The sequence below is a fragment of the Schistocerca nitens genome, chromosome 4, assembly GCF_023898315.1.
Source record: "Schistocerca nitens isolate TAMUIC-IGC-003100 chromosome 4, iqSchNite1.1, whole genome shotgun sequence".
Taxonomy (NCBI): Eukaryota; Metazoa; Arthropoda; class Insecta; order Orthoptera; family Acrididae; genus Schistocerca; species Schistocerca nitens.
Window position 1 is genome coordinate 112,829,144 of NC_064617.1, and position 7,935 is coordinate 112,837,078.

At 44.1% G+C, this 7,935-nt stretch overlaps 1 pseudogene; it reads right to left on the minus strand.

Annotated features, from left to right (window-relative positions):
• Positions 1-6,929: 6,929 nt before the first annotated feature.
• LOC126254264 (5S ribosomal RNA) lies at positions 6,930-7,047 on the minus strand (annotated as a pseudogene).
• Between the last annotated feature and the right edge of the window lie 888 nt (positions 7,048-7,935).

The window sequence follows — 7,935 nt, forward strand, 5'->3', positions numbered from 1 at the left end:
GAGTGGGAAGGTACTGAAATAGTCTGACAGTTGTATGAACTCTCTGCCACGCGCTTTAGTGTGAGCTGCAGAGTAATCATGTAGATGGAGATTTAGACAAGCGTTACTCTGAGACGACAGCGTTGGCACAGGAGACGTCGTCGTGTCGGGTGGAGGGTGGATCAAACCAGCTAGAAGACTCATGACCAAAAAAATCTCCCACTATCTGCACTGTATCTAGCCACAAAAATGTATTTTAATCATCGGATCTTCTTTTTCAGTAATATGGTGGTAGCTGCGTCGTATGTACACCGAACACCACTATATGTAAATGAAATGGAAAAATAAAACAAGTAAATAAGTTCATAGTAGCTGTAGCACCTATGGTAAAGAAGTTTTCAAAAGATGTACAGTGCATGCTTTACACCAAGTTGCCTGTTTATTGTCAAAAGCATAGCCTGTTCTTTTGCCGCGGTGCCTGCTTTCTTACTGAGGAGACTCCATACAGGTCGAGTGCAGAGACCTGCAGTGGCGCAGTGCTTTCCCAGCCAATGGAGAATTTCCTCTCGTACCCCGAGTAAACGAAAGAGGCAAGAGAGGGCTTTCGACGACTGGTATGTCAATATTTACACTCTGCCACAGTCGGCAAGTATATATAGCTCCTCATTTATTCAACTGTCGAGACCGCTGCGCACTAAGAGAGAAGATTAATGCAAGTTTCTGGGAAACACACAGTGTTCCACCACTTTTGACGACGTTGTCCGCAGGATGGAATGGGTAATCGTACAATAATAATTTTTAATACTATTTTCGCAGTAGGACAACTTCTTGACACATTTTAAAGGCAGCATTCTAACAGGAAGATATCTGTCACTTATTTTACTATCCATGAAACTCTCTTCAGGAACGTTAAAAGATAGAAATATGGTAAATAAAAACAATTAAGATGCTCTGAGGCAAAGGTTGTTTTGATCACAGTTGTACCTTCCCATGGAAGGTACATCGTTATCTTCCTCCGACCTTTGGATTGGCATACTCAGTCAGTTGCAGAGGGACCTATAGTTTAACATGAAGTCCCATCCACAGGAAATGTTTTTCATTTTTAGGGTTTCGTGCCTCAACCTGTAAACACGGAACCTTGTATGGCTCTGAGCACTATGGGAATCAACTGCTGTGGTCATCAGTCCCCTAGAACTTAGAACTACTTAAACCTAACTAACCTAAGGACATCACACACATCCATGCCCGAGGCAGGATTCGAACCTGTGACCGTAGCAGTCGCACGGTTCCGGACTGCGCGCCTAGAACCGGAACCTTGTAGTATCGCTTTTTGTTCAATCTGTCTGTCCGACTTTTAAGAACCGTTTTTTCTCAGGAATTGGTGGACGTATCTGGTTTAAAATTCTCTCAATTGTTAAGGTCTATGATCCCCTGGAGATGTACAAATTTTAAGCTTCTAAACCAATGCAATCAAGAGATACGGGAATTTCTGTCATATTTTTATGCTCAAAAACTCATCACATCCTATAGGGAGCTTCCAGTTTAGCAAGAATCATGAAATTTGGTAGTGTTTCACAGAACAAGTAAAGAAAAAATTCTTAAATTGTTACTTTGTAATGTATAATGTGTTAAGACCCTTTTTCTCTGGAACAGTTGGCGTATCAGGGTCAGATTTATTTCACTTGTAGTGTCTATAGTCCCTTGGTAGCGTAAAAATTGTAAGCGTCTGAGTCAATGCAGTCAAAAGATACGGTCATTTTGTCACATATTTCGATACTCGCAAACACACTCATCAAAACCTGTACGGTACTTCCTATTACCCTACAATCATGAAGTTCGGCAGGAAGCAAGGTTTGTCAGTACGAGTAAAGCAAAAAAGTGAAATTATATTACATAAAAAATGTCTTGAACATATATTGTATTCACCATCCGTCAAAAACATAATAGACGAACATTACTGCAATCAAACATAGAATATTAGTAAATAGAAAAAATGTTTTGTTGCCTCTTCTTTCTGTACATATCTAAAGTGAAGTCCGCTGATCGCATCTTTTTGTATGTCCGCGCTAGTGTGAGTAACTAGGGTAAAAGAAGCTGGTACACATGCCTAATATCATTTAGGACCCCCGCGAGCACGCAGAAGTGCCGCAATACGACGTGGCATGGACTCGAGTAATGTCTGAAGTAGTGATGGAGGGAACTGACACCACGAACCTGCAGAGCTTTCTATAAATCCGAAAGAGTGCGAGGGGGTGGAGATCTCTTCTCAACAGCACGTTGCAAAGCATCCTCATATACGGGCAGTTTGGTGACCAACAGAAGTGTTTAAACTCGAAGTGTGTTCCTGGAGCCACTCTGTAGCAATTCTGGACGTGTGGGGTGTAGCATTGCCCTGCTGGAATTGACAAGACCGTTGGAATATACAATGGACATGAATGGATGCAGGTGATCAGACAGGATGCTTAGCACGTGTCACCTGTCAGAGTCGTATCTCGACATATCAGTGGTCCCATGTCACTCCAACTGCACACTCCCCACACCATTACAGAGCCTCCACCAGCTTGAACAGTTCCCTGTTAACACGTAGGTTGCATGGATTCATGAGGTTTTCTCCACACCCATATACGTCCATCCGCAAGATACTACAATTTGAAACGAGACTCGTCCGACCAGGCAACATGTTTCCTGTCATCAACCGTCCAAGCTCAGGCGAGAGTAAAGGTTTGTATTGTGCAATCATCAAGGGCACATAAGTTTACCTTCAACTCCGAAAGCCCAAATCGATGATGTTTCGTTGAATGGTTCGCACGCTGACACTTGTTGATGGCCCAGCACTATCTGCAGCAGCTTGCGGAAGGATTGCACTTCTGTCGTGCTGAACGATTCTCTTCAGTCGTCGTTGCTTCCGTTCTTGTAGGATCTTTCTACGGTCGCAGCGATGCCGAGGATTTGATGTCTTACCGGATTCCTGATATTTACAGTACATTCGTGAAATGATCATACGGGAAAATCCCCACTTCATCACTACCCCGGAGATGCTGTGTCCTATCCTACAACACCACGTTCAAACTCACTTAAATCTGGATATCGTGCCAATGTAGCAATAGTAACCGATTTAACAACTGCGCCAGACACTTGTTGACGTATATAGGCGTTGCCGACAGCAGCGCCGTATTCTGCTTGTTTACATATCTCGTATCTGAATACGCATGTCTATACCAGTTTCTTTGGCGCTTCAGTGTATGTACCGGTACACTCAGTGCGCGAGTCGTGCACGCACTTGGCCAATGTTTCACGTTCACGAATTATTGAAGAGAACGAAGCGACAGGTGAGAGAATTCAACTCCATACTCTTGGTCTGATGCTTTACCATCGATATAATCACCGCACTGCACCAATAGTAACTACACACAGTAAAAAATGAAATAGAGAAATCGAGGGAAAAGAAGTGCGAAGAGAATGTCAGAAGGCTCGAAAAGGAATCTTAGACTCCGTAGCGGAATTTGTACTGTTTTGAAACATCCTGCAAGATTAAAACTGCATACCGGATGTGGACTCGAGCCCAAAACATAGCTTTTCATGAACAATGTTCTTATGTACTGGCCTACATCCAAACCCACCTTCATACTCGCAGGCCACCATCGGTACATGGCGGATGGTACCTTGGATCACTGTTAGTCATTCCCTTTCCTGTTGCAGTCGCAAATGCAGCGAGCGAAAAACCACTGTCTACGCAGCCTGACCAAAAATGAAGCACGCTGGAGATGTGAACATTGAAAATGGAGCTCCGACTGAAAATGTTCCCTAGCAGATCACTTACTTGAGTATCTACTGTCCCAGGCGTCTGACTTCGTCTCTTCTGCAGGTGGTTCATTCGTGACAGTGGCTCGAATGGACTGTGTAAAGAGTTGGGCTGTGTTAAAACTGGGACTTTGTACGGGCGCTGCTGACAGCGCAGTTGAACGCCCCACAAACCAAACATCATCATCATCATCTGCAGGTGTTTCGTAGCCTAGTAAGAACTTTGTTTATGAAAGGATAGATTAAAGGATAGATTAGATTAAGGAAAGGCAAACCTTCGTTTCTAGCATTTGTAGACTTAGAGAAAGCTTTTGACAAAGTTGACGGGAATACTCTCTTTCGAATTCTGAAGGTGGCAGGGGTAAAATACAGGGAGCGAAGGGCTGTTTACAATTTGTACAGAAAACCGATCGCAGTTATAAGAGTCGAGGGACATGAAAGGGGAGCAGTGGTTGGGAAGGGAGTGAGACAGGGTTGTGGCCTACCCCGATGTTATTCAATCTGTATATTGAGCGAGCAGTGAAGAAAACAAAGGAAAAATTCGGAGTAGGAATTAAAATCCATGGGGAAGAAATAAAAACTTTGAGGTTCGCCGATGGCATTGTAATTCTGTCAGAGACGGCAATGGACCTGGAAGAGCAGCTGAACGGAATGGACAGTGTCTTGAAAGGAAGATATAAGATGAAGATCAACAAAAGCAAAACGAGGATAATGGAATGTAGTCAATTTAATCGGGTGATGCTGCGGGAATTAGATTAGGAAATGAGACGCTTAAAGTAGTAAATGATTATTGCTATTTGGGGAGCAAAATAACTGATGATGGTCAAGTAGAGAGGACATAAAATGTAGACTGGCAATGGCAAGGAAAGCGTTTCTGAAGAAGAGAAATTTGTTAACATCGAGTACAGATTTAAGTGTCAGGAAGTCGTTTTTGAAAGTATTTGTGTGGAGTGTAGCCATGTATGGAAGTGAAACATGGACGATAAATGGTTTAGACAAGAAGAGAATAGAAGCTTTCGAAATGTGGTGCTACAGAAGAATGCTTAAGATTAGATGGGTTGATCACATAACTAAGTAGGAGGTATTGAATAGAATTGGAGAGAAGAGAAATTTGTGGCACAACTTGACTAGAAGAAGGGATCGGTTGGTAGGGCATATTCTGAGGCATCAAGGGATCACCAATTTAGTATTGGAGGGCAACGTGGAGGGTAAAAGTTGTAGAGGGAGACCAAGAGATGAATATAATAAACAGATTCAGAAGGATGTAGGTTGCAGTGAGTACTAGGAGATAAAGAAGCTTGTACAGGATAGAGTAGCATGGAGAGCTGCATCAAACCAGTCTCAGGACTGAAGACCAGAACAACAACAACAGTACGGAAGCGACAGACAATGAATGTCGGGTTAATCTGACGAAACATATATTCACACATGAACGCATAAATTGAGATTTATCCCTGTCACAAGTATTCATAAATTGTTACACACGGAATGTAGGACAAGTTAAAAGTACGCAAGATCACCCGCAAACCTGTCTGCAGTATAAAGACCAGTCCCCAGAGAGAGCACAGAAATGAAATAGTGGGTATCACTGTAACCAGAGAAACTAGGCATGGCTCACGCTAACTGCAACAGGGGTCGGCCAAAACAGCTTATTGCGCTAATATCTCGCGGTGCAGACGTAGCACTAACGCAGTTGCAACCATCGTAATTGCAGAGTGCTTCAGAAACATCAGGAGTGGTTTCCGGATGACTAAACCTACGTAATTCCCAGGGAAATGGGAAGCGGTGACTGCCATACACTGACATTCGCGTTGTTGACTCCTCTAGAAACTGCAACGGAAAGGGTTGGAGAGCTTCAAAATTGTTCAAATGGCTCTGAGCACTATGGGACTTAACATCTGAGGTCATCAGTCTCCTAGAACTTAGAACTACTTAAACCTAACTAACCTAAGGACATCACAAACATCCATGCCGGAGGCAGGATTCGAACCTGCGACCGTAGCGGTCTCGCGGTTGCAGATTGTAGCGCCTAGAACCGCTCGGTCACCCTGGCCGGCGTTGGAGAGCTGCTCTCTAGGTAATTTAAACGCTTGGTCGATGAGCTACAGTGCACCTTCACTGCACGCGAAAAGGTCCCCGTAGCCTACCTAACGGGGATGGGGTGAGAGGTGGAACCGATCTTGCTGTTCTGGCCGCTTGGAGTGGTAGAGTTCCGCCCCTCACGTTGGATGCCCTGAACTGGCGAGAATTCTCAGAACGCGGAAGAACCGTGTGTGCCTCCGCCACTGCGTCGCTCCAAAACAGCAAGATAGATTTCGCCATCTTGGGCGTTTTCTATATTGGTTAAATAGGGATTTTCAAAATTATCCTGCCCCCTCTGACCGATGGTCGTCTACGTAGACAATGCCTCGATAGTCTCTGTATGTCTATCTTTTCAGAAATGGTCACGGGACTCGGCTGTTCGATGCAGCAAGTCAAATAAAACACTTTTCAGCCGTCTAGTTTCCAAACTTATTTTATTTGGCTACCAGTTTCGGTAATTTACTACGTCATCTTGAGGCCCCAGATCGACGTGAAGGAAGATTCCACCTCGGTTCTGATCAAAACAGAGGCTAGCAATATTGGTATTTGTAGATTTCTTCTTCCTGTAGCGATACCTTCGATGGTTGAAGGTACGTACCTTCAAAGGTTGAAGGTACGGCTACAGCAAACAGAAATCTACAAATACCAATATTGCTAGCCTCTGTTTTGATCAGAACCGAGGTGGAATCTTCCTTCACGTCGGTCTGAGGCCTCAAGATGACGTAATAAATCACCGAAACTGGTAGCCAGATAAAACAAGTTTGGAAACTGTACGGCTGAAAGGTTTTTAATTTGACTTCCTATACCTCGGTAGCTTCTGTGAACTTGGGGAAATTAATCTGGTGGTATTTATTCAGGGATAAAAAGCACTTCGTCTTCAGGCCACGAGTGGCCTACCGGGACCATCCGACCGCCGTGTCATCCTCAGTGGAGGATGCGGATAGGAGGAGCGTGGGGTCAGCACACCGCTCTCCCGGTCGTTATAATGGTATTCTTGACCAAAGCTGCTACTATTCGGTCGAGGAGCTCCTCAATTGGCTCCACGAGGCTGAGTGCACCCCGAAAAATGGGAACAGCGCATGGCGGCCTGGATGGTCACCCATCCAAGTGCCGACCACGCCCGACAGCGCTTAACTTCGGTGATCTCACGGGAACCGGTGTATTCACTGCGGCAAGGCCGTTGCCTATTCAGGGATAAAGTTTGATGAATTGTTAATTAACCATTCGACTGGTCGGAGTTAGGTATGAGTTTATTCAGAATTTTTTATGGAGTTTGAATCTGTGACCAGAATTAGAGGAATAATTTTATTTCTCTCTCTTTCTTTTGGTGAGGACTGGTCTGGATAAATACTGTGGCCTTGCCACGTGCTACATAGTCACTCCGTTACAGGGTGTCAGTGCAACTTCGTACAAGTGTAAGTAGGCTGTTTAGGTTTTTATATTGGTAACGCCACGTAGCGCTCTGTATGAAAATCACTGGCTGTGCTGTGTGCAGTCTGTGGCTGGGTGGCATTGTTGTAATATTCGCTATTGTAGTGTTGGGTTGTTGGCTGTTAGCAGCGTCTAGCGTTGCGCAGTTGGAGGTGAGCTGCCAGCAGTGGTGGATGTGGGGAGAGAGATGGTCGAGTTTTGAGAGAGGACGATCTGGACGTGTGTCCATCAGAAGGAGTAAATTTGTAATACTGGATATCATGGACTGATATATATATTATGACTTTTGAACACTTTTAAGGTAAATACATTGTTTGTTCTCTATCAAAATCTTTCATTTGCTAGCTATGCCTATCAGTAGTTAGTGCCTTCAGTAGTTAGAATCTTTTATTTAGCTGGCAGTATTGGCGCTCGCTGTATTGCAGTAGTTCGAGTAACGAAGATTTTTGTGAGGTAAGTGATACATGAAAGGTATAGGTTAATGTTAGTCAGGGCCATTCTTTTGTAGGGATTATTGAAAGTCAGATTGCGTTGCGCTAAAAGATATTGTGTGTCAGTTTAGTGTTGATCAGAATAGGTAAAGAGCGAAATGTCAGAGTACGTTCAGTTGTGCTCAGCTGTTTGAAAATCAAATAGCGTAAG